Genomic DNA, 27,490 nt, shown 5'->3' on the forward strand with positions numbered 1-27,490 from the left:
ACCAAACTCATTTTCAAATACTTATTCTAAGAGCCAAACCAAACAGTTAATTTTAGTTTGTCCGGGTACCTTATTTATACCCTTATGACTTTTACAATTCTTTTTATGAACTCTTTTTATCGCATTTGTGAATGAAAAAAGAAACATATATACATTCAATGCTATTTACACTAATATACAACACATATACATAATACATCACATTACTAATAAAGAAATGAATCCAACGTATACATCCTACATACAATAGAGACAATACATCTCAATGTGTTTATACTCAAATAAATAAATCAGTATCCAAAAATATCTTTCAGACAAAGTCAGAGAAGAAGACAACTTCACCAACGCGTTTCAAATCCAAGTGAACAAGTTCTTGGAATCTCATCAGGGCTCTGTCGTTTATCTGCGTGAATTGGACCAACTGTGTCTTCTTGTAAATCAGATATTTCCCTTGACTGCTTAGTTGTATCAATCATTCCTTATTTGTCTGGAGAGCAGCTCAGTGTGTCCATGGCACCGGGACCCGTTATTTATTTCCACTCATGCTCTATACACATTTCTTTACCTCCATCACAACATCTTATGTCTCGAGCTGATCAAGCTGCTCGACCGGTTCTACACCGAGAATCCATTGTACTCTCGGTCGCGTGTGTCTTGCCGATTCCTCTCTGTCCCAACACAACCAGTCACGTTTACGATTTGCGGTTGAATCGTAAACGTGACTGGTTGTGTTGGGAGAGAGAGGAATCGGCAAGACACACGCGACCGAGAGTACAGCGGGTAAGATGTTGTGACGGAGGTAAAGAAATTCGAAACTCGTCAGTGAAGTTGTCTCCTTCGCGAGGTGCGCGCACGGTGAAAAACAAACAACAAAATTAAGACAGTTAAATAACAAGTTTGAGTGTTTCGATGTTGGTTGCCTCTAAAAAGAGCTGTTGTGTTCATTGAGTGTTATTTGTACCTACAAGTAAGTACCGATTCAGAGTCTAAAGTTTAAAAGGAAGACTCTGTTCTCCTCATCTGTGAAATGTACACCATCTCTCCTATAGATGCCTTGCATGTTGTAACGCAAGTTGTTGTGGTATAAAGAACCCATACCATAATCCCTGAGCAAAGCAGAAACAGACTTATTCACATGTTTCCTTGCTTTCTCAATCTGCGGACAATATTGGTTGGACCAGTTCCATTTTTGCCTTTGGCATATATTAGAATATACAAAGGCAGTTTGTGGAAAAAGTGACATCAATTGTGCAAAGGTGTCCTTCAAAAGCATTTCCAGACCTACCCCAGTCAAAGTGCACAGGTCATTTCCACCACAGTGCACAATTATGAGGTCAGGGTGTGGGAGATGCAAAAAGGATTTTACCAATGGCATCAACATTTGGTAAATCAAGGTTGAGAAAGCATCTATTTGCTGCATACCTTTCACTCCAGAAAATATAACTGTGTCCTACAATCCACACTGTAAGCATCTTGAAGGCAGATCTGGTTGTACTCAGATGGGCTCTGGGAATGAAATGGCAGTTTGAAAAATAGGAGTTTAGAAAAAAATGTGGATGAGATTCAGGGCACTTGGGGAAAAAAATGATTGGTGGTTTCTGATAATTTAACATTGAAACCTAGGGTGCATACTACTGTTTTTTAAAAGGAATAATACTATTGGTTTAGAAAAAGTTATTGAAAAGAACATTGCACAGGATAAGCTGGTATACTGAGAAGTCAAACACACTTGCTGGTTTGGTTTGCAACATTGAGTGATGAACTTTTCACCTTTTGAGCTCAGATAGGTGTTCTATGGAGAGTTACCATGGTAACAGGCAGAGAGAGCCGTGGGGGAAGGTTGAACATTATGTGAGTTTGAAAGTGTTGAAATGTACAACCAATTAAAAAGTTAGTTTGGTTTTGAATTTGTGTGGGAAGAAATTTCATTGGTTATGTACATGGATATGTGTGAAAAATGAGAGGGAATCAGGGCCATTTTGTGGTTGCAGTGTCTGAGGTACATTTCAGAGATTCTGCTTAAGAAAATCTGCTGTGTGATTGACACTGTTCTAAATCTTCAAAAGCATTTTTAAAGGTGAGTTATTAATTTGTAAGGGGATATATGTTGTGCACTTTAAGTTAATAATAAAAATGTGTTCTAATGTGGAAGTTACTCACTCTCCCTCTCTTTCGCTCTCTCTCACTGTCTTCCTTTCTCTCCACCACTGTTCTTTTTCCTTCCTCTCTTTTTCTATAAATCCTTCTGTTTGACGTACTCCTTTATCCTTTTTCTTAATATGCTTTTTTTCTCTCACTCTCCTTCCCTCACTCTTATATCCCTTCCCTCACTGTCACTGCACTTCATTCAATCTGAGTCCTCTTCCTCCACTTCATGTTCTCTTCTCTCTGCATCACTCTCATTCCATTTCTCCTGCACCCATTCCCTCACTCTCCCTCACACTCTTTTGCTCACTCCATCCGTCAATCCCCTTCTCTTATTTCCTGTACCTCAATCCCTTTTGGTAACTCTCATTCCTTTAGTCTCTCACTCCTTTCACTCCATCTCTCTCTCCCTCTCTCCCTCCGTCTCACTCAGTCTAACCACTTTATTTCCTGTCAGTCACTTGCTCTCTCTCTCTTTCTCTCTCTCTCTCCCTCTGTGTTTCTGCCTCACCCTTTCTTTCTTTCCCTTTCTGTTTTTTTCACTTTCTTTTGTAGTATGAAATATATATGCTAACTCAAATTGTTCTTGTCTTCCACAGATACTATATTTATATAAAAATATTCTATTAAGTTGTCCTTATTTATAAGGTAAGTATGACAAACAAAAAATACTTTTATTTCACTCTCTTACTTCTCTTTCTCTCTTTCCCATTCTTTAATCTCTCTTACTCCCCTTCCTCTACTCATCTTAGTCTCCTTTTCTCATTACTGCCCTTCATTCACTTTTACAGTCTTTCTGTCTCTATCAGTACTCTCTCTTCACCCTCACTCACCTTGTCCAACTCCCTGTTTCCCCTGTCTGTCTCTCACTTTTTTTCCTATCTTCCTCCATCACTACCCTTGTGTTGCTGTATCGCTTAGTCTCTTCTCACTCCCCCCTTAGTCTCTTTCCATTACATCATCCCTCATTCACCTTCACTTCTCCACTTCTCTCCCTCCCTCACTCTCTTTCTCTCAGTTCCCTTCCTTTATTCCCTCTCTCACTCTCTTTTCCTCCATCTGTCTCTAAATATCTTCCTCTGTCTCAGTCACTATAACTGATTTATTCCTTCACACTCCCTCACTCTCTTTCTGTTTGTCTCTTTCACTGTCTCCCTCTCTCTTCACTACTCTTCCTTTTATTTTCTCTCTTTCTATAAAGATGCTTCTTTTTCAATCATTCCCTTTCTCTCAATCGTATATCCCTTCCCTCACTGTCACTGCCCTTCATTCAATCAGAGTCCTCTTCCCCCACTTCATGTTCTCTTCACTGTGCATCAGTCCCATTCCCTTTCTCTTGCTTCCATTCCCTCACTTCCCTCACTCACCCTCACTCTCTTTCACTTACTCCATCCAACAATACTCTTTCCTTAATCCCCTTTCCTCATTTCCTTTTGCTAACTCTCATTTCTTTAGTCTCTCACTCCCCTTTACTCCTTTTCTCTCTCAGTCTGTCTCACTCCGTCTAACCGCTTCACTCCCTGTCACTCACTTGCCCTCCCTCTCTTTCTCTCTCACTCTTTCCCCCCACCTCTCTCTCTCTCTCTCCCTCACCCTTCCTTTCTTTCCCTTTCTGTTTCTTTCACTTCTACTTTCTTTTGTATTGTGAATTATATATTACAACTCAATGTTTTCTTGTCTTCCTCAGATACTATATTTATAATAAAAAGTACTAATAACTTGTAATTATTTATAAGGTAAGTATGACAAACAAAAAATACCTTTTCATCACTCTATTATTTCTCTATCTCATTCCCTTTCTTCACTCTCTCTTTTACTCACCTTTCTTTTCTTCATCTTACTCCCCTTTCCTCATTCTCCTTACTCCCCTTCATTCACCTTTACACTCCTTCTCTCAGTATCAGTACTCTTCCTTCACCCTCACTCACCTTGTCCAACTCTGTCTTTTCCCTCTCTGTCCCTCACTTCTCTTTCCTATCTTCCTCCATCACTACCCTTGTCTTGCTGACTTCTCTCTCCCCTGACTCTTTTTCCTTCATATCATCCCTCACTCTCTTTCACTCACTCCACTTCTCTCACTCCCCCTCACTCTTTTCCCCTCACTCCATCCGTCAGTCCCTTACTCCTCTTTCCTCATTCACTTTTGCTAACTCCCATTCCTTTAGTCCCACACTCCCCTTCACTCCATTTCTCTCTCCCTTTATCTCACTCAGTCTAACCGCCTCACTCCCGCTCAGTCACTTGCTCTCCCTCTCTCTCTCTCTCGCTCGCTCTCTTTCTCTCCCTCATCCTTCCTGTCTTTCTCTTTCTGTTTCCTTCACTCCTACTTTATCCCTCAGTCCCATTTCCTCTCTCTTAATCTCCTTCCTTCTCTCTCATTCCCCTTTCGTCACCCTCATACCCATTCTCTCACTGTTACTGCCTTCCACTCGCCCTCAGTACTTTTTCCTCACTCACCTTCCCTCACTCCTCTTCCTTCACTCCTCTTTCCTCACTCCCTCACTCCATCTCACTTAGTCCCCTTCGTTTATCCCTTTCCTCCTCTGCACTTTATCCTATCTGTATTTCTCACCCCTTCACTTTCCTGCTCCCTTTTCCTCACTCCCCCTCGCTCTGCTTCTCTCACTCTCCTTCCCTCGCTCTTCTTCCTTTACTCCTCTTTCGTCACTCCGTCACTCCACCTCTGTTATTCACCTACGTTCACTCCCTCTCTCACTATTTTTTCATCCATGTTTCTCTCCCTGTCTCCTTATGTCTCACTCATTCTAACTGCCTCACTCCTTCTCAGTTCCTTGCTCTCTGTCTCCCTTACCCTTGATCTCCTTAACCTCTCTTTTTCTACCACTCCTCCTCTCTCCATCACTCATTTTCCCTCTGTGTTAATTTTTTACCTTCTCCGTCATTCCCCTTCCCTCACCTTTATACCCCCTCCCTAACTGTCACTATCCTTTACTCATAGTCACTCCCCTTCCCCCACTTCACTTCCTCCTGTCTGTATCTCACACCCCTTCACGTTTTTGCATTCTTTCCCTCACTCTCCCTCTCTCTCTTTCCCTCATTGAAATCCTGACTCCCCTTCTCTCACTCCAGTTTCCTAACTCCCTCCATCCCCTCACCCCACTTCTTTCTCCCTCACTCCCCATGTCTCACTTTCCCTTATCCCCCTTTTCTTATCCTCATACCCCTTCTCTCACCATCACTCCAGTTCTTTCACTTTTACTCCCTTTACCCTGCTCTATTTCATCCTCTTCGTCTCTTACTCCCCTTTCCTGTCTCCGTCCCCTGCTCTCCTTTTCTCACCCCCCTCCCTCACTCTCCTTTACTTACTGCCATTCCCTTACTCTTTCACTCCACTTACCTCTATCCACTACCCTTAGTCCTATTGTTTCAGTCCCTCTTTGACTCCGCTTTCCTTAACTCATCATACTCCCCTTTTCTCACTCATTCTCTCAGTCCTTTCCTCCTCTTCACTCAGTCATTTCAGTCATTCATTTATACACTACACATTCATTCAAAAGAATTATGACACAGTGTATTAGAAATATAGCTCTTCTTGGAGAAGTGAAGTTAGTTCTGAAAATAACTTTTTTTGTCTTTTTTGTTTTGTAGTTTTTTTGTAGTTATTTAACAATTTTATATATTTTTTTGTTTTTTTTTAACAAAAAAGAAAAAACAGGTAAAAATTGTTCAACTGGAACAAAAATAATAAAAGAAAACAAGTATCTCCTGGAGCATGTGTGCTGCTTAACACTGTGTTCACCATAACACAGTATCTCGTTGCACATGTTACAACGTATATGAACATTCTTAAACAGAGGCCGGATATCCAAAGCTCTTGATGTTGGAGAAGCTCCTGCCGAAGATGTGCTGGGCCCAGCAGGTGCAGGGTTGTCTGCAAGGGCTCGAGTAGATGCCCGAGCATAGTTCATTGGATGGACATTCTTTACATGTCGTACCATGGTATGGATACTAAAAGAGTAATGTTTTTTAGGATCCCCTCTAGATAAAACAGAGCCACAAATGTTACATGTGACCTTGGGGGCATTAACTTTTTTTTGCCCCTCTGGGAAAGAAAAAAATTGCCAAATAAAAGAGTTTTTCTTTTTCTCCTTTGGAGGTTCCACAACAAAGGTCTCCACCTCACTGTCTGAAGAAGACTGCTGTTCTGCCATGTTGAAAATGGATTGGAGCACGATGTGTCTTCAGGTCCTTCTCCCAACAAAGTAAAAGAGCTAGTGAGGGAAGTGGGTGGGGTGTTTGAAGATTCTGGAACAGAAACTACTATGAACCAATCAAAAGTGTTGTTTTCAAGTCACATGACTACATGCGCGCAACGTGCGCACACGCAGGCGCGCACGGTGCACGCACGCGTTGCAAATGAATGACATTTTACCCGATTTTCGTAAATGCTTTTAAAAACGTGAAAAGGAGACGGGGAAGAGACTCCCTGACCCCCTAGGCCTTCTCAGGGGGTCCCTAAAGGACCCCGAAGGTAAAAAAACAACATTTTTTTTCAAAAAAATCGCGAGGTGCGCGCACGATGCACTCACCCTCGAGACAGAAATTAATTAAAAACAAAAGTAGAGAACGTGAAAAGTGGGCAGGGTAGAGACTTCCAGACCCCAAAGGCCTTCTCAGGGTGTCCCTAAAGGACCCCAAAAAGCAAAAAAAAAAATTTTTTAAACAAAAAAAACATGAGGTGCGCGCACGTTGCTCTCACCCTCGATGCAGAAGTGAGTGAAAAACAAAAGTTGGTAACGTGGAAAGGGGGCAGGGTAGATACTTCCTAACCCCCTAGGCCTTCTCAGCGGGTCCCTACAGGACCCCAAAGAGCAAAAACAATTTTTAAAACAAAAAAAAATTGCGAGGTGCGCATACGTTGCGCGCACGTTGAAAAAAAAAAACAACAAATAAATAATTAACATATTTTACTGTTTATATGTTGATTGAAGATGTCGACTATACTGCTCAACTTTATCCAAACCAAAAAAAAAGCTGAGCCATTGCATATTACAGGATACAGTCTATGTATTACTATATATATATATATAGGTAGTTTGTTGAAAAATACATTTATAAAAAATATAATAATTGATACAGAAATTTGCATTTTAAAAACCTTTGAAATTCACTGAAAAAACCATAGGTTTCACACATATTATAGTTAGGAATTAGCATTTAAAAAAACCTTGCAAATTCACTGAAAAAACCATAGGTTTCACACATGTTATAGTAGGCTGAACATTTCACTCGTACAAAACCATAGAAATTCCCCCGTTATAGTTAGTTCAGCTAACTATAACTCGCGCGCCCGCAATGCACTGCTGATGACGTCACATATTACATCACTCATGACATGGTCAGTGACATCACTCATGACATCACTCATGACATCTCAAATGACATCACTGATGACATCATCCTTGTGAAAGAGTGGCACACCTCCTTTTACCCTATTATAACCTTTGATACACACATTCAAAAATAGAAACTAACATTTTCAAAATAATGGAGATAACAATACCAGTTAGAACAACCTATTCAGTAATTTTAAAATCTACAAACACATCCGCTCATTCACCAACAGTTCTATATAGTCACTCATACATGTACTCACTCATCATATGTACTCATACACCTATACATCCTGTTACACACTACTACTCATTCATATAGTTACTCACACACATATTCACACATGCAAATAAAAAATCCATTTACTTGATTATACTGCTATATACACACCACCCCGAGACGCACCCACGGACCCTTCACCTGCCAAGCCTGCAAGTTCACCTGCCACCGGACCTGCACCGCACCCACCAAGCCGAGCACCAACAACAGCCACCTCAAGTGCATCCTGCTCAACACCCGCTCCGTCCACAGACACGCCATCGAAATTTGGAACCTACTCGACACAACTTCACCAGACGTCGCCTTCCTCACGGAAACCTGGATGAACGCCTCCTCTGCACCCGACATCGTCATCACCATCCCAGACGGATACAAGATCACCCGGAGGGACCGCGTCAACCAGACTGGAGGAGGCATCGCCATCGTACACAAGAACACCATCCGCATCACGACCAACTCCGACGACACCTTCAACGCCGCCAAACACCTTCACTTCCAGATACACACCGACCCCAAGACGACCCTCAGAGGCACCCTCATCTACAGACCCCCGGAACCACGCACACAATTCAGCGAAGACATCACAGACTTCATCAGCCCGCACGCCCTCCCCTCCGCTGACTACATCCTCCTAGGGGACCTCAACCTCCACCTGGAGAACAACAAGGACCGCAACACCGCCGCCCTGCTGGACAACCTCGCCAACCTCGGACTCAAGCAACTGGTCAACACCCCCACCCACTACGCCAGCCACACGCTTGATCCCGTCTTCTCATCCAGCAAGCACATCACCTTCAGCCACTCCGCCGGACTTCACTGTACCGACCACAGCTGCGTCCACTTCAGCTTCAGAAGAACCACCACCCACCACCACCCTCAACAGGTTCCTCGCCGGAGCAAGATCACCGCCAAGCAGCTCACCGCCTCCCTCAGCCAGAACCCTCCCGCCAGCACTACGGACCCCAACGAAGCAGCCCGCAACTTCACGCAGTGGCTGACCGCCTGCGCCGACGACCTCGCACCATTCAAGAACCCTCCCAGCAGACCCAGAAGCAAGAAAGCCTCCTTGTTCACCGACGAACTCAAGGACTCCAAGAAGAACTGCCACTCCCTCGAGAAGGCCTGGCTCCTCGACCAGACCACAGACAACATGACCGCCCTCAAACAAGCCACCCGCAAGCACAACCAGCTTATCCGTACCACCAAGAAGACATCACTGAAGGAACGACTGGACAACAACGCCTACGATAGCAAGGAACTCTTCAGCATCGTCAAGGAGTTCTCCACCCCAGCACCGGCAACAACGACATCACTCCTTCACAAGATCTCTGCGACTCTCTCGCCTCGTTCTTCCACCGCAAGATCGCCGACATTCACAACAGCTTCGGCGCACCATCCACACACCCAACCGTAGAACCAACGCCCCCCACCGCCACCCTCCGCACCTGGACCACGGTGACCACCGAAGACAGAGCCCGCACGATGAACACCATCCACTCCGGATCTCCGACTGACCCCTGCCCCCACCACGTCTTCAACAAGGCCGACTCCACCATCGCACCCCAACTCCGGAACATCATCAACACCGCCACCTTCCCGGAGAGCTGGAAGCATGCTGAGCTCAGCGCCCTAATGAAGAAACCAACAGCGGACCCCACCGACCTCAAGAACTTCCCCCCCATCTCGCTCCTCCCTTTTCCTGCCAAAGTCATTGAGAAGACCGTCAACAGACAGCTTGCCGCCTTCCTTGAGACGAACGGATCCCTTGATCCCTCACAGTCCGGTTTCCGAGCTAACCACAGCACCGAGACCGCCCTCATCGCAGCCACCGACGACATCAGAACCCTGCTCGACAACGAGGAAACAGTGGGCCTCATCCTCCTGGACCTCTCCGCCGCGTTCGACACTGTCTGCCACCGCACCCTAGTTCAAGGCCTCAGCAACATCGGCATCCAAGAGAAGGCACTGGAGTGGATCATCTCGTTCCTCACCGGAAGAACACAGAGAGTCCGCCTCCCCCCGTTTCGATCCGAGGCCACCGAAGTCATCTGCGGCGTACCGCAAGGATCATCACTCAGCCCCACCCTCTTCAACATCTACATGGAACCTCTTTCAGCCATCGCACGCCAACACAACCTCAACATGATCTCCTACGCCGACGACACCCAACTGATCCTCTCCCTCACCAGAGACCCCGCCACCGCCAGAACCAGCCTACACGAAAGGATGAAGGACGTCGCCGAGTGGATGAAGAACAGCCGCCTGAAACTGAACTCAGACAAGACGGAAGTCCTCATCCTGGGACCATCGCCCTCCGCCTGGGACGACTCCTGGTGACCCCCCGCCCTGGGCGCCACTCCCAAGCCAACAGACCACGCACGCAACCTGGGCTTCATCCTGAACTCCTCCCTCTCAATGACCAGAAAAGTCAACGCCGTCTCCTCATCATGCTTCAACACCCTACGCATGCTCCGCAAGATCTTCCGATGGATCCCGACCGAAACCAGGAAGACGGTCACCCATGCACTCGTCACCAGCCGACTGTACTACAGAAACACCCTCTACGCCGGAACCACAGCCAAGCTACAGAAAGAACTCCAACGCATCCAGAACGCTTCCGCCTGACTCATCCTGGACATCCCCCGACACAGCCACATCTCCGGCCACCTGAGGGACTTGCACTGGCTCCCCGTCAGCAAGAGGATCACGTTCAGGCTCCTTACCCACGCACACAAGTCTCTCCACGACCTGGGCCCCAAGTATCTCAACGACCGCCTGACCTTCTACACGCCCACCCGCCAGCTACGTTCTACTAGCCTCGCCCTCGCCGCCGTACCATGCATCCGAAGAGCCACCGCCGGAGGAAGATCCTTCTCCTACCTGGCGGCCAAGACATGGAACTCTCTCCCCATCCACCTTCGCCTGACCCAGGACCATCTCGCCTTCAGGAGACAACTCAAGACCTGGCTGTTCGAGCAGTAGCGGACACCTTCCGGGTGAGTAGTGCGCTATACAAATGTTATGATTGATTGACCACTACACTTACTTCTCCAGAAACGTACACTTATTTACTCTCTTAAACAATCACTTATAGAAACACATACTTATTTATACAGGAACTCTTCCAAACTCTCACTCTCACATATACTCAATTATATACATCAATACTCACATATACTAGTTTAAAACATATAGTTACTCAAAGACACGATTGAGACACTCATTCACTCACTAACACACCCATACCCACACTCATTCACCTATACAGTCCTGCACACATGCTGCCTTCAAAAGACATAAAATCAGTGAGTTACTCATTCATGTATCTATGTGGTAAGTAATACCCGCACCAAACCACACACACACTCATACTGATACTCAAAAAACCAACTAATAACCCATACACACACTCATGTAGCTACTCATCAACCCATGCAGCCACTTATATACAAAGTGAGACACTGATACAGATATTTAAATATTTAAACATTACTCGTTAACACATGTATTCACTAAGATACACTTAATAAGTCAGTTAACCAATCAATTTAAAAAACAAACAAACATCCATTTAGACACTTATTTACCCATTTATTCTTCCATGGACCTATATACATATATAAACAATATTTATTTTTCAGAAAGACACACATTCACTGGATGGTGTCATTTGAGATGTCATCAGTGATGTCATGACTGATGTCACTGACCATGTCATGAGTGATGTAATATGTGACGTCATTAGCAGTGCATTGCGGGCGCACAAGTTATAGTTAGCTGAACTAACTATAACGGGGGAATTTCTATGGTTTTGTATGAGTGAAATGTCCAGCTAACTATAACGTGTGAAACCTATGGTTTTTTCAGTGAATTTGCAAGGTTTTTTAAATGCTAATTCCTAACTATAACGTGTGTGAAACCTATGTTTTTTTCAGTGAATATATATATATATATATATATATATATATATATATATATATATATATATATATATATATATATATATATTTAGTTAGGACCTAGTTTCCATAGGAAAAGCGTTTTTTGTTTTCCCAATAACTTTGGAGCCGGTTGAGGAATCTTCACGAAATTTTCAAAACAAGTGGCCCGCTCTGGTCCGCTCCTGTCTTGAAAGTTCAGGGTGGTTCGTCAAGCGGGGGCAGAGAAAAAAGGGGAGTCCCAAAAAGCGTTTCCCATGTAATTTTCCACAGGAAACTTTAGACAAAGCTACAGCCCGAACTGCTGAACAGAATTACACCAAATGTGTCAAAAAAGTAGACCTTTGTTCAGAAAGAGTCCTTTTTTTAGATGGTGTAAATCCGTTCAGTAGTTTAAGATATTAAAGGAAAAAAATATGTATATGTGGGCGGAGCCTAACCCCCAAACACGAGCTTGGCTCTAATTGGCTGCCAACACTTCAAACCAGGAAGCGTTGGCAACCATCTTGTGCTGGGTGAGCGAATCCGCCCAAATTTTTTTTTAAAACAAAGCGCGGTCTTCCCGCTTCGTCTTCAAAGCACCCGGGTGGGCCAAGTCCCGGGGGCAATTTAATAATGTAGAAGGGGCCCATGGGGCCCCCGCCGCCCCAGGGACCGTCACCCCCCCGGGGCTTCTTTTTTACGTGAGTGGGTGGGCACCGCAGCGTGATGGCTTTGCCTGACACCACTACCTTCATGAGTAGGCGGGCTTTCTTTGCTGGCTCTAATAATAGGTACGCCGCAGGCCTGGTAACTCTATGTTGCCTTTCCATGTCATTGGGTTCAGGACTCCTGAAACCATTGACATGGAAAGGTGGCGGAGTCAGCTGCAACGCTCTGTCAACCCCAAAAGCCTTATTGTATATTCGATAGGGAGGGCTGGGTGTAGGTCGCGGTTGTAGTGCGCTGTCCGTGTTGGTTTTGGCTGGGCCACAGTGACAGAGTATCAGTGAGACCAGAAGAGAGGGGGCGGGAGTTGAGGGTCTTTGGGTCCCATTAGGAGCGAATTGGGTATAACGTCGCCTTATGTGAGATTTGTTTGTGGTTTTAACTTCTGCTGCAGGTCGTGTGCATTATCTAACCAACAAAGATAGAATATTGCTTTCTCTACACTTGAATTAGACATATGTACGTTTATTAAGTGCTTTGAAGTGTCCGTATACCTAACGGCCCAGCTGGCGCTTTACAAAATAATGCCATACTCAATGGCAGGGTGTGCTGTGTGCCAAGCAAGAGAGGCATTGTCAGAAGATGTGTGTGTTCTGGCAGTATCAAAGTATTAGGAGAAGTCCGCGGTTGCTGCTCCCTCCCGTTGCCACTTGTTTACAACTTTCTATCCCTCCCGTTATCTGTGGTCACTTGTTTATTCCTGATCTCACCCTCCCTCTCACTGTCCATTGCTACTTGTTTACCCCCACTCTCCCTCCCATTGTCACCTGTTTACCCCACTCTCCCTCCCTCCTGTTATCAGTGGTCACTTGTTTACCCCTGCCACACACACTACCTCCCGTGGTCCGTGGTCACTTGCTTACCCCTGATCTCCCCCTCCCTCCCACTGTCCCTTGCCACTTGTTTACCCCCACCCTCTGTCCCGTTGTCACTAGTTTACTCCCGCCCTCCCTCCCTCCTGTTATCCGTGGTCACTTGTTTACCCCCAATCTCCCCCTCCCTCCCTCCCACTGTCCATTGCCAATTGTTTACCCCCACACTCCCTCCCATTGTCACTTGTTTACCCCCGCCCTCCCTCCATCCCGTTATCCATGGTCACTTGTTTACCCTCAATCTCCCTCCCTCCCACTGTCCATTGCCACTTGTTTACCCCATCCTCCTTCCCACTGTCACTTGTTCACCCCTACCCTCCCTCCGGTTATACATGGTCACTTGTTTACCCCCTATCTGCGCTCCCTCCCACGGTCCATTCCCACTTGTTTACCCCCGGTCACCCTCCCGTTATCCGTGGTCACTTGTTTACCCCAATCTCCCCCTCTCTCCCACTGTCCATTGCCACTTATTTACCCCCACCCTCCCTCCCGGTGTCCCTTTTTTTACCCCCGCCCTCCCTCCAGTTATCCCTGGTCACTTCTTTACCCCCAATCTCCCTCTCCCTCCCACTGTCCATTGCCACCAGGGAGTGCGTTTGCACAGTGGTGCAGGGAAGGGGCATGGCCTGATGTGAGAAGTGCGCAAATGCACCCTGTGGCGCTTTTTAAGTTGGGGGATTAAGTCCCCTTGAATCCTGAGGGTCCTTGGGGGCCAACTAGCCCACCAGGTACATCCAGTAAGTGCCACAGAGTTGCGTTGTAGAGAGGTGTAAAAGGAGGTGTGGCCTCGGACCACCTCTCTGCCAAGCAGGTCTGTGGTGCTTACTGGAGGTACCTGGTGGGCTAGTTGACCCCCAGGGACCCTCAGGATTCAAGGGGAATTAATCCCCCAACTTAAAACCCACCAGGGGGCCCGTTTCCACAGTGGTGAAGGGAGGGGGCGGGCCTGATCTGACATGTGTGTACTTATCCAAACACTCCTCCACAACCCAAGCCCTTATAAATTAACCATGCACTCTCCTTGCAGCCCTCTAATCATCCAGTCACTACCCATGCACTCATGCAATGACCCATGCACTAACTCATGCACTGCTACAATACCCTGAGCACTACCCATGCAGTCCAGCCATCGCCCTGTCACTACCCATGCACTCCTCCAATCACCCAGCAAGCACCATGTACTTATCCAATCACTCCGCCAAAACCCAAGCACTTATAAATTCGCCATGCACTCTCCTTGCAGTACTCTCTTCATCCAGTCAGTACCCATGTACTTATGCAAAGACCCGGTACTAACACATGCACTGCTACAATCCCCTGTGCACTACCCATGCAGACCTCTAACCACCCACACAGTACGGATTCACTCCTGCAATTACCCAGGTAGTACCCATGCAGTCCAGCCATCGCCCTGTCACTACCCATACACTCCTTCAATCACCCAGTCTGCACCATGTACTTATCCAATCACTCTGATAAAATCCAAGCACTTATAAAATCACCATCCACTCACCTTGTAGCACTCTAATCATTCAGTCACTACTCATGTACTCATGCAATGACCCAGGCATTAACTCAAGGCAAATACAGAGGAGGTCATGCTAATCACAGGGGTAGCCCAACGTATAGTGTTCCCTAGTGTATATAGGTGTTTTCACTGTATTCTAAGTGTCTTTTAGCATACCACTGGCTCTAGGCCTTGTTAGTCAGAGTCAGTAACCACCAGCACCCATCAGGAAAAAGTTGGGGGCACAGGAGGACTTTCTGCTCTTTTGTTGGTTCTTTCTGCACATTTCTTGCTGCACTTTGCTTCGTCTTTCTGGACTTCTGTTGCCTCTTTCTGCATTTGTCTTGCTTCTTTCTGCGCTTTTCTTCCTCTTTCTTCACATGTCCTACCTTTGTAGGCATAGTTAGAAATTAGCATTTAAAAAACCTTTGAAATTCACTGAAAAAACCATAGGTTTCAGGGACATTAGTTAGAATTTAGCATTTAAAAACATTTGAAATTCACTGAAAAAACCATAGGTTTCACAGATGTTATAGTTGGAAATTAGCATTTAAAAAACCTTAGAAATTCAGTGACAAAATCACAGGTTTTAGGGATGTTATAGTTAGTTGGACATTTCACTTGTATAAAACCAGAGAAATTCGGCTGTTATAGTTAGTTCAGCTGACTATAACCTGCGCCTCCGCAATGCACTGCTGATGACATCACATATTACTTCATTCATGACATGGTCAGTGACATCACTGATGACATCTCAAATGACATCACTAATGACATAATCCACGTGATAATCTGATGCACCTCCTCACAGTCTAATATAACCATTGATACACCCACTTCTAAAATACAGACTACCATTTTCGAAACCATAGACACACCAATACCAGTTAGTACATACCCACTCACTAGTTCCTAGGTCTACACACACATCCACTCATTCACCCATACAGTCAGTCATACATGCAGTCAACCATCAATACGGCATTATCATATGCACTCATATCTATACAGACACTCACACACGGCCGCTCATCCATAGAGTTACTCACACACCTATTCAGTCATGCAAAGAATCAATCACACTCCCATTTACTCACCTATACAGTTATACACATACAACCTCACTTATTCAAACATATGCTAACACATACTTAAACTCTTATACAATAACTAATACAAGCACACACTGATATATACAGCCACTCTCACAATCATTCACTCCCAGATATAGTCATGTATACACTCCAACACTCACATATACTGCCTTTCACATATGAAATTACTCACACATTTACCACTGAGGCATCCATTCACTCACCAACACACCCATACACAAACTCACCCACCCATACAGCCCTTCATGGATGCACTCTTGAACCCATACACCCAGTGAATCATCAACTCACACATCTATTCACAGAGTCATACACACCCACCCGCCCACACAGACACTCAGGCACCCATACAGATACTCAGACAACCAATCAATAACCCATATAGATCCTCATTTAGCTACCCATGCAACCACTTACACACCAACTGACAAACTAAACTCTGTGAATGTCTGTATCAGTCACTAACCCATGCATTCAGTAAGACACATTTAATCACTCACTTATACAGTCAGTCACGCACCTACTAAATTGTCCATCCAGACACTTACAGACCGACTCATTCTTCAATACACCTTGGCATTTATATAAAACATATTTAAACTTTATAGAAACACACAGTCACTGGATGATGTCATCAGTGATGTCATTTGAGATGTCATCAGTGGTCACTGACCATGTCATGAATGATGTAATATGTGACGTCATCAGCAGTCCATTGTGGGGGCACGAATTATGGTTAGCTGAACTAACTATAACAGCCGAATTTCTCTGGTTTTGTACGTGTGAAATGTCCCCCTAACTATAACGTCCCTGAAACCTGTGGTTCTTAAGTGAATTTCCAAGGTTTTTTAAACGCTAATTTCTAACTATAACGTCCCTGAAACCTTTGGTTTTTTCAGTGAATTTCAAAGTTTTTTTTAAGTGCTAATTTCGAACTATAACGTCCCTGAAACTTATGTTTTTTTAGTGAGAGATATATATATATACACACATATATATATACATATATATATATATATACACACATATATATATACATATATATATATATATATATATATATATATTCTATATAAAAGCACACGAAGGATGAGGTGCCACACACAATGTCTATTTCAACCTTTATTTTGGCAGACAGGCAGCATACTCAGCATAGCCCTTGCAGCACAATGTTCTTGGCAATACACGTTTCGGGATCTGCAATCCCTTGTTCTCTGGCTAACCTCAGGAAAAGTAGCTTTGAAAATTCAATCGCACTCACGATATTTGTAGTAAGTCCCACCCCAATGGGCATCAGTGCATCTTGGTCACTGTAGTAAGATGAATGTTAAAATCCAAAGTGGATACCGCCTTATACTCCGCGTATGTCTTGATTATCCATCTGGATTGCTGTAAGTAGCCAGACCGAGCTGCTGCCTCTCTTGTGTCACACCAAATCGGATGTGTCGCTCCATTGCGCCCCAGCTTCACAGGCGCATGGACCCACTGGTATCCGCGGTGGGGCATTCCTCGCGGCTAGAGCAGACCGCATTATGTTCCATATGAAAGCGCCCGCAGGATGAGGTACCACACACAACGTCTACTTCAACCTTCAGTTTGGCGGACAGGCAGCATACTCAGCAAACTCCTTGCAGAACAATGTTCTTGGCCATAGGCGTTTCTGGATTTGCAATCCCTTGTTCTCTGGCTAACCTCAGGAAAAGTGGCTTTGAAAATTTATTTGCACTCGCAATATTTGTAGTAAGTCCCGCCCCAATGGGCATGCAGTGCATCTTGGTCATTGTAGTAAGATGAATGTTAAAATCAAAAGTGGATACCGCTTTATACTCTGCTCATGTCTTGATTATCCATCTGGATTGCTGTAATATCATGAGTGCGATTGAATTTTCAAACCGAGGTTAGCCAGAGAGCAAGGGATTGCAGATCCCGAAACGCGTATGACCAAGAGCATTGTGCTGCAAGGGTTTGCGGAGTATGCTGCCTGTCTGCCAAAATAAAGGTTGAAATAGAAGTCGTGTGTGGCACCTCATCCTTCGGTCGCTTTCATATGGAACATATTACGGTCTGCTATGGCCGTATGGAATGCCCCACCACAGATACCAGTGGGTCCGTGCGTCTGTGAAGCAGGGGCGCCATGGAGTGACACATCCGATTTTGTGTGACACAAGAGAGGCAGCAGCTCGTTCTGGCTCCTTACAGCAATCCAGATGGATAATCAAGGCATGAGTGGAGTATACAGCGGTATCCACTTTGGATTTTAACATTCATCTTACTACAATGACCAAGATGTCGCAAGTGCTATTGAATATTCAAAGCTGCTTTTCCTGTGGTTAGCCAGAGAACAAGGGGTTGCAGATCCCGAAACGTGTATGACCAAGAACATTTTGCTGCAAGGGCTTTGCTGAGTATGCTGCCTGTCTGCCAAAATAAAGGTTGAAATAGACGTCGTGTATGGCACCTCATCCGTCGGGCGCTTTCATATGGAATATGAAAGCCAACAGGGTTCAGCTGAAAACAAAATACAGGTTTCAGCTACAAACAAAATAACATATATATTGGCTCAAACGCTTCAAGAAATATAATGAAACAATTAAGTCAAGTGAAAACACAACTGTAGTTGGGGGAAGTAGTAGAAAAATAATCAAGAGGCGATACCAGCCAGTCAGGAACAGGTCCTTGTTTAATTTCAAAAAAGTGGGCCCACATCAGCCGAGCAACCTAGACAGGTCAGAGGACAGCAGGACAATGACTCAACCAGCAGCCCTCAGAACCTGCTCAGTGCTCCATAGAATACATTAACATAACTTGCCTGGTCAAAATAGATCTCTCTATGCACTTTGCGAAATCAATAGTTTGCATAAGAGTGGGATTCCTACAAGTTAATAGCCTTTCCTGCACCTTTTTTTGAAAAACAACTGAAAACAAACTGGTCTTATATGTAAGAAAACGAGTTACTTACCTGTAACTTCAGTTATCCAGTATTGGTGTCTTTCATAGACTCACATGCTTGAATCCTACCCACCGTCGAGGTGGGAGTCTCACATTTATATATATTAGTAATATTACATATCATAATGTGCCATAATGCACTGCACAGTCACTGCAGTAGCCCATGCCTATCATTTTGTAAGACAAAAAAAACACAAAGTTGAAACACAGCCAATCAAACTTTATCACCATCTAGAACACTCTACAGAGAGGGGAGTACCTCAGATTCTCTAGCACAAGTGACAAGAGTGATATATCAGTAATAAGGCAAGCCTCTCCAGGGAGGAGGGTGGGTCGCATGTGAATCTAGGAAAGATACCAATACTGGATAACTGAACATACAGGTAAGTAACTCATTTCCTTACTTCGGCGGTTTCTACATTGCCTACCTGCGCTTCTGAGAACAAGGTGAATCGAACTGTTCATCTTTTTGCCTGGATTTGCTTGGAGCTTACTTTCACAGTTCGCCGGACCCGCTCCGCGGGTCCCGCTTCACTGACTGTCTCTGTGGGGGCGTGTGTCTACTCCAGGGCTGCGAGCGTGCAGGCAGGGACTCGGTCATCCAGGAGTCCCTGCGAGGCCGATAGTTTTCACCTGGCCCGCTCTCCCTGTTGACACGCCCACAGCTCACGGACTGCACATTACTACCTTCATCTCCTGACTTCGGCGGTTTCTACATTGCCTACCTGCGCTGCTGAGAACACTGTGAATCGAACTGTTCATCTTTTTGCCTGGATTTGCTTGGAGCTTAATTTCACAGTTCGCCGGACCCGCTCCGCGGGTCCCGCTTCACTGACTGTCTCTGCGGGGGCGTGTGTCTACTCCAGGGCTGCGAGCGTGCAGGCAGGGACTCGGTCATCCAGGAGTCCCTGTGAGGCCGATAGTTTTCACCTGGCCCGCTCTCCCTGTTGACACGCCCACAGCTTATTTCGTACATAAACAGCTTATTTCCCGCGTACGGGACGAAGCGCGGAGCGAAGCCCGGGCAACGGCGGGCCCTCAGAGGCCGAAGTAGGCTGGGCTGGGCCCATCCCTTTTCATTTGTTATCCGATAATTACATCTCCTTGTTGGCAAGTTGGGACCTTCGCATATGGGTCTCTCTGATTTTCGATACAAATTTATATATTTGCTGTAATATTTGTGTATTATAGATTATAGTTGATATTTTATTATTATTTCAATTTTAACCATGACAGCTACAAAACTTGGTTCAGGGAGGCTTTTGATCGGAAGATCCTGTGCAAAAACTAGGTCTAATCCACTAAGAAATAAGGAGATTCAAAATCTACAATTAAAGGGACAGAGTCAGTTATTCCAATTATGGGAGAAATCGAAAGATAAAACCAATCCCCAGGAGATGGATGAAGTGATTTCTCCAGGAGGGGTTCCTAAGCAGGCCCTGGAGGGTCCACTAATTGAAAATAAATTAGATATGATCTCACAGCCTTGTGTAGAAACTAATGTGAAAAACTTTAAAGTTTCCTCCATCACTAAATCTCCCTCTCCTAAAACTGAAAGTGTACAACACCTAAATACTCTGATTATTCGCGAGGCTAATTTGTCTCAAGAATTAATAGGAGAACACTCGGAAAGGGAAGCAGGAAATGAAGAATCCCAAATGTTGGATATTGATTTGGAACTTTGTGGGCGCTATCCCATGGATGGATCATTGAAAGTATTTGAGGGCTCGAAAACCCCGCTTGGTTCTATTCCTTCGGGTCTTCGGCTCTATTCTAGTTCACCCTCAATTGCATCTCAAGATATTTCCTCACGGCATAACATCTCACAAAGCCCAGAGTTGAATATATCTGGTATCCATCCAACTATTTTCCATCGCCCTGAAAATCTTGACAAACCTATTTCTGAGTCCCTGATTGCTTTGGAACATCTGTTGTCTTCCATATTACTGCTTTTGGGTAAATTTGTGGGCAGTAATGATTGTGTTCTAGACTCAGTAACTCAGATATTAAAGGCCCTCTTAAATAATTCTTTGGTAAAGCTGCCGGGTAAAGCTCCCCAGGAAGATTTGCTAGGGCCTAAAATAGAAAGAGATGTGCCATCAGGATCGGAGCAAATAGAATTACCCTGTAACTTAGTTAAGAATCCCTCGTCTGCTACCATCAGAAACGAGGTTACATCGATTGGGTTTCTATCGGCCCCTAATTCCTCTGCACATAACTGTATTGTGAATCTGGCTCTTGAAGTTGTAGAGGATAATGACGAAGCAGTTGTTTCCAACCCTGTTAAAGAATTCTTTCCCATTTTCGCCCAAGAGATTAATGATAAGGGGGGAAAAGGAAATAGTAGAAAAGCCAAAAAAGTGTAGAGGAAAAAAAAGGAAACCTTTACGTCGAATCAAAAAAAAGAGACAGAGACAAATAATTTTTGATGAGGTTTTAGAGCAATATGTTAAGAAGGATGATAATATTCCTTTTCCAGCTACGGCTGGGACTGATGATGGTAATTGTAAGCAGGGCTCCAATATTCTAAGTGATGTTGCTCTTCCTTCGTCTGTTGAGTATAACGATATCATTTCCAGTTGTATGACCCACAATCCTGATAGCCCCACTATCGGACTTGGGAAGTCCACAATCACTTTTCCGATGGTGAAGATAGTGAAAACTGTTCCTGAACCTATATCAACTCTTAATCCAATTGCCCCTCTTTTTTGATATCGGTAAATAACGCAGTATGCCTTAATAAACTCTCGGGATCCGTAATGGAAGATATCACTGACACGCTGTCGTTGGATTTTCTCCCGCTCTTTGATTCTGAGTTAATAATGAATAGATCTTGGTTGCTCAAGTGTTTCAAGGAGATGGAGAGTTTGAAATTAATCCAAACCAGTGATATTGATTTGGTATCAATCTTGAAGGCTGAGACAAGTTCCTATACCAGGGTAAGGTTTTATTCCAAACTCATTGTGAACCTGATTCTGAAGCAGGCAGAGAGTTTTCAGAGCCGAGGGATTGATGTGATGCCCTTTTTTCCCTCTGGCAGAGTTGATACATTTGATCAGAGGTCTCTAGGCTCGAGACAAGCTGGTCTTCCATTTTCCTTTGAGGATTTAAAGATCTCCCTCTCAAAATCTAAACGCCTAGTAACACATATAATTCCTTCCTCTCTATCTCCTAATGGAGATAAAGTAGTAGATAGTCAGCAGTGGAATTGGTTACCCGGCGCCTTATCGGGTAAAACTTCGGACAATCCTAAATTATTCTCTCATCTTTAGCAATAGTTTAAAGATTATTTCTTGGAATGCTGCTGGTTTCAATAATTGCCCGGAAAAAATGCAATATCTACATTCTTTGGGGGCCAATGTGATTTGTATTCAAGAAACATGGTGTGTGAACAATATGACTGTGGGGAGGGATTATATTGTCCTAGAGGGAGGGGCAGTGGCTACCAAGAGGGGTCACGCTAAAGGTGGAATCGCATGCCTGTTGTCTAACCGAATTAAGTGGAATTATTCCCACCATTTAGACCCGAGTAACCTTTTTCAGGCGGTGACACTATTTAGTCTCGATAATATGGAAAAGAAACACCCCCTGGTATTAATAAATGCCTATTTCCCCCCTGATGATTGTTTTAGTGAAGTGTTAAAACTTGTCTTTGCCTTTATTAAACAAATTAAGGATCAAATCCCGTCCCCTCATGTAATCTTACTAGGCGATTTCAACTGCAAAGTTTCCAATCTAAGCTTGGATCTATTCAGAAATAAGCCCAAAGAAGAAAGTTTCCAGATCCCCCAAGCTCTCTTTCCAGAAAAAATCAGAACTAATAAGAGAGGGAAATTGCTCCTGCAGGAATTATCTGAAACCGAGGGAATTTTAGTTAATGGAAGACTTCCCTCTGATACTCCTGCATCCTTCACGCATACATCCACTCATAGTGAATCGATTATAGATTATATAATCGTTGATTATTGCATCTTTTCTCTCCTAAGGGATCTAGTGGTCTCACAGTCTGCCTATAGTGATCATAAGATTCTTTCTCTAAGCCTTTTTATATCCCCGCCCCCTACTAATCCCTGGTCTTTTAATGGTGATCAGGTTAATTTTGACGCTAAAACCGGAAGGTGTCATTGGAATTCTAAGGCCATGAGGGGTCTGGATCATATTTTAGAGAGCACACAAAAAAATCTTCACAATTGGTCAGGGGCTGAGTTGACCTCCTTTGAAGGTTTCTTGAAGGAGGTCACCTCAGTCGCTAGAAAATCCAACCCTATTATAAAAAGGTCCTTTCCCCCTAGATCAATTATCCTTCTAAATAAGGAAATAAACAGACTGGTGAGGGAACAATATTTATCAGGATCCCCTGAAAGATATCGAAAAATAGCCCTCTTAAAACGAAGGAGACGAAGGGCTAAGATACAAATGAAAAAAGAGAAAGAGGATTCCTTTTGGATCAAATTGTGAGAGGCCGCAGTAAAAGGTCATGTTAGACTTTTCTGGTCGATAATTGGAGAAGGCTGTGGAACTAGAGTCATATACCGTCCCATTCCTATTCCGGAGCAAATCTGGATTTCTTATATTTTAAATCTATACGCCAGCAATGAACCAGCGTCTGACACTCTGCTATCCTACACTGATAGCGATCTTTCAATAGATTTCCCATCTGAGAGAACTATTGAATTAGCGATAAAAGAACTCTGCCTATCAGGGGCAATGGGGCCAGATGAGCTCCCCATATCTGTCCTGAAGCAGGACCCTGTTTCCTGGAGTAAAATCATATTTTTCATATTTAAATTTTGTTTCCTGAATAAATCTGTCCCCTCGTCTTGGAAAGGGAGCATATTGGTACCATTGTTCAAGAAGGGTGATAGGAATGATCCTAAGAATTATCGGCAAATTGCCCTTCTTGATGCAATTGGCAACGTTTTTTCCAAATGTCTCCTATATTCCATTAACGAGTGGGTTGAGAGGAACCATATTTTGCCTTTAAATCAGACAGGTTTTCGTAAAGAACATGGCACCCTGGACAACCTTACTGCACTACAGATAATCTCTGATAAATATGATAGGACCCGTGGAGGAAGAGTATATGCGGCATTTATAGATTTCTCCACGGCATTTGACAAAGTTGATCGGTCGTTACTGTGGAGAAAACTAGCCGCTCTAGGTATGCCTCCCCTTCTATTAGATCTGGTGAAGGCACTCCATTCAGACACATGGTGCCAAGTCCTCCAAGGGGGGGAAAGGGGGCTTTCCAGTACTATTCCCTCCATTAATGGATTAAAGCAGGGATGTCTGTTGGCGCCTTTGCTTTTTTCTTTATATATCTCTGATCTTCCTACATCTTTATCTGATTGTGCTGGTATTGCGACTTTATTGGGGGGATCCCCAACTTCCTGTTTGTTATATGCAGACGATATTCTCATAGTAGATTTAACCCCAAGTGGGTTAAACAATCGTCTACATGCTTTATATGTTTTTTCTGAAATTCACTATCTAAAGATAAACATAGCTAAAAGTAAAATTATGTGTATCTCAGGGAGGAAAAAAACAAAATATGAGAATTTTGGTTGGTCTGTAGGAGGTCAGAGGCTCGAGGTGGTTAAGTCCTATGTCTTCCTGGGGAAAATTATATCCGATAATCTAAGTGACAAGGCCCATATTGATAATAACTCTCGGAAGGCCCTTTCACAAGGTAAAAGCTTGGGTGCCTTGTATACAGCCACAGGAAGAAGACATTTCCCTCACATATTAGAGGTTTTTAGGGCAAAAATCCCTTCATCCCTTCTGTATGGGATTGAGATATTGGATATAGGACAATGGGGTTTCTTACACACCACAGAAGGAAAAATTCTACGGTTCCTGGCCTCTAATTATACCTCCTTTACAGTGGCTTCTTTACGACTTGAATATGGTATCCGGAGTAGCTGGGTGCAGGGTTTGGCAGGGTTAGTGCGTTGGGTAGCAAGTTTGGCTAGAGGGGAAGTGGGGACTTTAAGACATCTAATGAAGTCCGAATTGTTGGGCACTTTGAGAGATTTCTCCTCAATTGTGAAGAATTTCAGAAGGGCTGTTATGCTCTAACAATTGGAGGAGAATACTCTTTTTACCCTGTCTGCCTTACAGTTAAAATTACTTTTGAAACAGGCCTCTTGGGATCTTAGTTTCAGGCTGGACAGGGAGTCTATCCTTGCAAAGAAGGGAATATCTCCACTCACTGACACCTATGTAATAAAATGCAAGCAACCATATGTATCCTGGAATCTTCCTCATGCTATACGGCGTTTTTGGTTGCTTTTGAGGCATGATTTACTCCCGCTCAACAAACTTAAGGCTAGGTGGTATCATTGCTCAGCAATTTGTAATTTTTGTAATGTGTCTACTCAGGACTTTATTCACGTCCTTTTTATATGTCCTGTACTTCGCCCATTTCGTAGTAAATGGTTAAGACATATTTGTTTAAAATTGAATATTCATACAGCCAATTCCTTTCCAATTGCTTTATATAATCCTCCTAATGAAATGTTTTGTTTTTGTATTTTTAACTTCTTCAAATGTTTCTTAGATATCTACTAGAGGATATTATTAATTGGGTTGTATTAATTATTCTGTTTTATGTTAATAATTTGCTGTTTTTTATTTGTTTATGTATGTATAATTTGCAGTATGGTCTTTTTATGTGGACCTCTTCGGAGTTCCAAAACATAATAAACTTGAACTTATCCAGTATTGCATCTTTCATAGATTCACATGCTTGAATCAGAATAGCTAGCAGTTATAAAAGTGTAATATTAAAGGATGGCGGGTATCATATGAATGGCTAATAGATATCCTCGTAAATAGATACACATGTCCATATCTACTTCATATGTATGACAATATAAAATAGAAGCATATATGATTAAAGAGAACTCAACATAGCAATCACATGTGAAGCAAATACATTGAATTAGCATTAATAATTAATCACCAGCAAAACAGAGGCTTACCTTATTGGAAAATATTACGTAAGTCAGCTTGTCCTACAGTTGTTTCTGCCTCCGTGTTCAAATCCAAGTAGTAATGCCGCGTAAATCTATGCACATTATTCCATGTCGTGGCACAGCAAATTTGATCATATGGCACTCTGGCAAAAAGTACTGCTGAGGATGACACTAATCTCGTGGAATGAGCCTTAGGTTTGAAAGAAAGCGGTCTGCCTGCTTTAGCATGGCAAAAGTGAATAGCAGCTGCAACCCACCTTGTAATTGTTGCTTTAGTCACTGCAGTACCTGCCTTTTGATCACCATAGGGCACAAACAGTTGATCAGATCTCCGGATGCTCTCAGTATGTGAAAGATAACATTTTAGGCATGTTTTTATATCCAATGTATGAAGTGCCTTTTCAGCCGGGGAATTAGGATTAGGAAAGAATGTTCGTAGAATAACCGGCTCATTAAGGAGGAAAGTTGACGGTACCATTGGAATAAATACTGGATTTGTTCTAAGGAGGACATAGTCATTAGTAAAGTGAAGGTAAGGCTCTTTAATTGTGAAGGCTTGAATTTTGTTGACTCTCCTGGCAGAAGTAAGAGCCAACAAAAAAGCAACTTTCCAGGAAATGTAGCTGAGCTCAGCTCTGTGTATAGGCTCAAAAGGTTGTTTCATAAATTGCGCCAGAACCAGATTAAGTCTCCATTTTGGAGGAGGAGCTCTTACAGGAGGGTACACTCTGAAATGTTCTTTCATAAACTGTTTTACCAGTCAACATAATAAAGAGAGAAATCTCCAGAGGTTCGCCTGTAAGTAGAGATGGGGGCCAGCTGTAACTTAAAAGATGTGAACGTAAGGCCGGATTTAGCAAGGGAGAGCAGATAAGGTACAATTTTATCTGGAGAAGACTCAAGTGGGTGCACACTGTTACAAAGGCACCATGAACAGAAAAGTTTCCATTTAAGAGTGTAAGTTTTAATCGTCGACTGTGCCCTTGCAAAGTTCAACGGATGTCTCTACAGTCCTGCAGCAGGTCTACGTCCTTGAACTCAGTGAGTTCAGTAACCACGCATGTAGCTGCAGTGGGGCTGGATGTGGATGGAGAATCTGGCCCCCCTGCTCTTTGTTAACAGTGTTGATGATACTGGAAGGTGATAAGATCTGCATTCTGAGAGCAGGAGAAGCTCTGTGAAACAATGCTGGTGTGGCCAACGTGGAGCAAAGAGAATCTTTTGGTACAGCTCTCTTTTCAATTTCATCAGAAGCCTTGGAATTAATGGAAAAGGAGGGAACACGTAGGCGAAGATCACTGTCCACCTTATTAGAAAGCTGTTTCCCCATGAACCCTTTTCTGGTTCCCAGCCGGCAAAGAATTTACATTTCCAGTTAATTCGGAAAGCGAAGAGATCCAAGTTGGGTGTGTCCGCATCTGGAGAAAGGACTCGAAAACCTTCTGATCTAGCTCCAATTCGTGGCAAGAGTTGGACGTCCTGCTCAAAGTATCCGCCAGACTGTCCTTCACTCCTGGGAAATGTTCCACCTTGAGAGAGATGTGGTGAGAGAGAACCTACCTCCAGATTTCCGGTGCTTCCTGCGATAGGTTGTGGGAGAACGTGCCACCTTGTTTGTGCAGGTAATGCATACATGTGGTATTAT

The 27,490-nt window shown here is 43.9% G+C and overlaps 1 protein-coding gene across 1 annotated transcript in view; it reads right to left on the reverse strand.

Moving 5' to 3' along the window:
- The window catches only part of SPATA4 (spermatogenesis associated 4), a 201,577-nt gene that overhangs the window by 41,962 nt on the left and 132,125 nt on the right, over window positions 1-27,490 (reverse strand). The gene's annotated exons all lie outside the window — the stretch shown is intronic.

This window comes from Lissotriton helveticus, chromosome 2_1 (genome assembly GCF_964261635.1).
Source record: "Lissotriton helveticus chromosome 2_1, aLisHel1.1, whole genome shotgun sequence".
NCBI classification, from domain to species: domain Eukaryota; kingdom Metazoa; phylum Chordata; class Amphibia; order Caudata; family Salamandridae; genus Lissotriton; species Lissotriton helveticus.